The sequence below is a fragment of the Physeter macrocephalus genome, chromosome 14 (genome assembly GCF_002837175.3).
Source record: "Physeter macrocephalus isolate SW-GA chromosome 14, ASM283717v5, whole genome shotgun sequence".
NCBI lineage: Eukaryota > Metazoa > Chordata > Mammalia > Artiodactyla > Physeteridae > Physeter > Physeter macrocephalus.
Window position 1 is genome coordinate 103,561,809 of NC_041227.1, and position 5,576 is coordinate 103,567,384.

The following is a 5,576-nucleotide window of genomic DNA, read 5'->3' on the forward strand; positions in this document are numbered from 1 at the left end:
CCAAATGTTTGCACGACTTACACTCCTACTAACGGTGTTCGAGGGCTGGTTTTCCTGCCTCCACCCTAGCACTGGCCTTTAGCAGTCTTTAAATGGTGATTTTTTTTTATTGAGGTATAATTGACTTTAAATGGTTATTATCTTTTATGACTAAGAGAGGTTAAAAATATTTTCATATAGTAATTTTATTAGCCAAGTATATTTTATCATTGTGACTGTCTCATTATATCATTTGCCCACTTTTAATTTTTAATAGTGGCAAGATACACATAACATAAAATTTACCATCTTTGGGAATTCCCTGGCAATTCAGTGGTTAGGACTTGGTGCTTTCACTGCTGTGGCCCAGGGTGCAGTCCGTGGTCAGGAAACTAAGATCCCACAAGCCACGCAGCATGGCCAAAATCTTAACCATCTTTAAGTGTAAGGTCCAGTAGTGTTAATTATATTCACAGTGTTGTGCAACTGATATCCACAACTTTTTTATCTTGCAAATCTGAAACTCTGTATCCATTGAACAACAACTCACCATTTCCCCTTCCCTTATATAAGTGGAATCATATAGTATTTGTATTTTTATGACTGATTTATTTCATTTAGCGTAAAGTTTTCAAGGTTCATTCATGTTACAGCATGTATCAGAATTTCCTTCCTTTTTAAGGTTGAATAATACTCCATTGTATGTATATACTACGTTTTGTTTATCCATTCATCCGTGGGTAGACACTTGAGTTGCTCCTACCTCTTGGGTATTGTGAGTAATGCTGCTATGAACACTGGCGTATGTCCTTTCCCACTTTTTAACTAGGCTACTTTTTTTTTTTTTTTTTGGGGTACACTGGGTTTTCATTGCTGCGCAGGGTTTCTCTACTTGCAGTGAGCAGGGACTATTCTTCATTGTGGTGCCTGGGTTTCTTATTGTAGTGGCTTCTCTTGTTGCGGAGCGGGGGCTCAGTAGTTGGAGTTCGTGGGCTCTAGAGCGCAGGCTCAGTAGTTGTGACGCACGGGCTTAGTTGCCCCACAGCATGTGGGATCTTCCCGGACCAGGGATCGAACTTGTGTTCCCTGCATTGGCAGGCAGATTCTTAACCACTGGACCACCAGGGAAATCTCTAACTAGGCTACTTTTATTTTATTTATTTATTTATTTATTTATTTTTGTGGTATGCGGGCCTCCCTCTGCTGTGGCCTCTCCCGTTGCGGAGCACGGGCTCGGGACGCACAGGCTCAGTGGCCATGGCTCGCGGGCCCAGCCGCTCCGCGGCCTGTGGGATCCTCCCAGACCGGGGCGCGAACCCGGTTCCCCTGCATCGGCAGGCGGACGCGCAACCACTGCGCCACCAGGGAAGCCCCACTAGGCTACTTTTAATTTAAAATATGTATTTGTAATAGGTCTATGTTTTTATTATTAGAAACAATAACTAATGTTTATTATGAAAGGCCAAGCATTCTGCTCAGTTTTGTCTGATGTTAAAACCCAAAATCCAGGGTTCCCTGGTGGCGCAGTGTTTGAGAATCCGCCTGCGGATGCAGGGGACACAGGTTCGTGCACCAATCCGGGATGATCCCACATGCCGCAGAGCAGCTGGGCCCGTGAGCCATGGCCACTGAGCCTGTGCATCCGGAGCCTGTGCTCCTCAACGGGAGAGGCCACAACAGTGAGAGGCCCGCGTACCACAAACAAACAAACAAACAAACAAAAAAACCCCAAAATCCAGGCACTTTTGTGGTGGAGCAGTGGTTAAGAATCTGCCTGCCAAGGCAGGGGACACGGGTTCGAGCCCTGGTCCGGGAACGTCCCACATGCCGCAGAGCAATGAAGCCTGTGCACCACAACTACTGAGCCTGTGCTCTAGAGCCCACGTGCCAGAACTACTGAGCCCTTGTGCCACAACTACTGAAGCCCGTGCACCTAGAGCCCGCCGTCTGCAACAAGAGAAGCCACCGCAATGAGAAGCCCGCACACCACAATGAAGAGTAGCCCCTGCTCGCCACAACTAGAGAAGGCCCGTGCACAGCAGTGAAGACCTGATGCAGCCAAAAATAAATTTAAAAAAAACACGAAAGGGCTTCCCTGGTGGCACAGTGGTTAAGAATCCGCCTGCCAAGACTGGGGACACGGGTTCAAGCCCTGGGCCGGGGAGATCCCGCATGCCGCGGAGCAACAAAGCCCATGCGCCACAACTACTGAGCCTGCACTCTAGAGCCTGCGAGCCACAACTACTGAGCCCACGCGCCACAACTACTGAAGCCCGCGTGCCTAGAGCCCGTGCTCCGCAACAAGAGAAGCCACTGCATGAGAAGCCCGTGCACCGCAACGAAGAGTAGCCCCCGCTCACCGCAACCAGAGGAAAGCCCGCGTGCAGCAACAAAGACCCAACACAGCCAAAAAAAAAAAAGAAAAAAACCACGAAAAAAACAAAATCCATATGCTGCCAACTCTCTCTCATATGCATATTGTATCATACAGGCTATTTACCTAATCTGTATATTGCAGCTATCTTCCCACTTTGTCTTATGTATTTAAACTTTATGAAGTTTTCTATTTTATTGAGGTTATGTATATGCAAACTTATATTTAATTCTTACTTTGGTAACATGCTTAGAAAGTCTTTCTTTTCTTGGGAATTCCCTGGTGGTCCAGTGGTTAGGACTCTGGGCTTCCACTGCAGGGGGTGCAGGGAACTAAGATTCTGCAAGCCGTTAGGCACAGCCAAAAAAAAGTCTTTCTTTTCTTCAAAATTATTATAAGCATAATCATCTGTATTTTTTCTGCATATGGTTTATGATTTAATTTGAATATTTTAATCTATCTGTTTTTTTAAATGTAAAGTAGGAGGAAGGAAGGAAGCATTTTTTTTCCTTCTTTCCAGTGGTGAGCCAATTTTCTAAGTATTCTTTATTAGGTAATTGATCTTTTCCCCTACCTATATGAAATGCTACCTTTATCATATACTTTTTTTTTTTTTTTGGCCGCGCTGCACAGTGTGAGGGATCTGAGTTCCCCGAACCCAAGCCCCCTGCAGTGGAAGCTCGGATTCTTGACCACTGGACCACCTGGGGAAGTCCCTATCATACTCTTTTATGTACATAGGTCCTATATTCCTGGTATAAAACCAACTTAGTTGTTGTGTATGTTCTTTTAATATTCTACTAGATTCGGGTCATAAAGGTTTTATAGGCTTAGTTTAGAGATTTGCTTTTTTTTTTTTTTTGCGGTACGCGGGCCTCTCACTGTTGTGGCCTCTCCCGTTGCGGAGCACAGGCTCCGGACGCACAGGCTCAGCGGCCATGGCTCACGGGCCCAGCCACTCCGCGGCATGTGGGATCCTCCCGGACCGGGGCACGAACCCATGTCCCCTGCATCGGCAGGCGGACTCTCAACCACTGCGCCGCCAGGGAAGCCCGAGATTTGCATTTTTGTTTATAAGTAAGATTAATCTGTGAGATGATTACATCTATAATACTTGTTTTGGCAACAGAGTTTTGCAACCTTTGTAAAATGAACTAAGAAGCTTCTCTACTTTTTCTATGCTAACTTATGTTAGTATTTAACATAAACTCATGTATTTCCTTATATTTTTCTTATCAAAGAAATGTTGTGGCTCTCCTCCAAAGGATGTTAAGCTCTGCAGGGCTTCTGTGAGGATTGAAGCATTAATGTTTTAACGTGCTTGAGCTACAAGAGAGTGGACAGTCACCTTTTGCCCTAAGGCAGACTGTCTTGGACAGGTATTTTGATAACTAGGTCAATAACAATGAAGTTCTCATGAAATATTGAAACTAGCCTTGTGAAGGACTCTGTTATTTGTTTAAGAAAGTGCTGCTAGGAAATTCCCTGCTGGTCCAGTGGTTACTTTCACTGCACCAAAGGCTTGGGTTTGTTCCATGGTCAGGGAAGTAAGATCCCACAAGCCGAGCAGCCAAAAAATAAAATAAAATGAAATGAAATGTAAAGTAAAAGAAAATAGCACTGCTAGCACTATTACAATAGCAAAGACATGGAAACAACCCAAGTGCCCATCAACAGATGACTGGTTTAAGATGTGGTCAGTGTGTGTGTATGTATGTGTATATATATATATATATATATATATATATATAATACACACACACATATATATATATACATACATATATATAATGGAATATTACTCATCCATAAAAAGAATGAAATTATTGCCTTTTGCAACAACATGGATGGACCTAGAGAATATCATACTATGTGAAGTAAGTCAGACAGAGAAAGAGAAATACAATATGATATCACAATACAGAATCTAAAAAATATTACAAATGAATCTATGTAAAAAACAGAAACAGACTCACAGTCATAGAAGACAAACTTATGGTTACTGAAGGGGAAATGGAGGCAGGGGGAGGGAAAAATTAGTAGTATGGGATTAACAGATAAAAACTACTATACATAAAATAGATAATAAAGACTATATAACACAGGAAACTAAATTCAATCTCTTGTAATAATCTATGGTGGAAAAGAATCTAAAATATATATATATAAACTGAATCACTTTGTTCTATACCCCAAACTAACACAATATTGTAAATCAACTATACTTTATAAATAAATAAATAAAAAGAAAGCACTGCTAGTCACAGATCTTCTGAAAATGGTGTTTTGAATTTAAGAGTTGTTTGGTGATAACAGTAGTCTAGTTCATAGATACCACTTTTTTCCCTTACATGTGTGGTTCCCAACCAGATTTCAAGATGTCTAACTTCTATTTCACAAAACAAAATGCAGATGTTTTGTTTCTAGATTACATATGCATGTATGTTTATGTATATGTGTATATGAGTATATATGTTACATAATACTTCTTTCTTTGGAGGAGAGAGTTTATAAAAATCAAACTGGTAGACAGCCTTCAGGAATAGCTGCAGTTCACATCATGACCTCCTTCTTCCACCCACCCCAGTATTTTGTTCTCCCTCCATCTCAGATACCTCTGTGTTCTCAGTTATTGCTTGCTGGGTTTTAATAAGATAATTTTTACAAATAGTGTTATTTCTTTCTGTTTTCAAGATACCAAACTTGGGAATTCCCTGGCGGTCCAGTGGTTAGGACCCAGTGCTTTCACTGCGGTGGGCCCAGAATCTATCCCTGGTGGAGGAACTAAGATCCTGCAAAAGCTGTGTGGTGCAGCTGGAAAAAAAAAAAAATATATATATATATATATAACTCTGGCTAATTTATTTTGGTGGAGGAGAGAATACCAGAAGAGTCCTTCTATAAGATAAAAAGACTTGGGAAGTAGGGTGGTTCTAGTGTGATTTTGGAGAGACAACTGAAGAACAGTTAAACTTGGAAACTCCAATTCTAATATACACTGACGCAGGAAGGAGAGGATTAAGAAGAATGATAATATTGATTATGTGGATGTGGAATATGTGATACATTAACCACTACCTGAGATGGGATTTGCTCTTTTTGAAGCGGCTAATATAGTGTAGGAGGGCCCAGGAGTTTCTTTTTTTTTTTTTTTTTTTTTTTTTTAATTTATTTAATTAATTTATTTTTGGCTGCTTTGGGTCTTCATTGCTGTGCGTGGGCT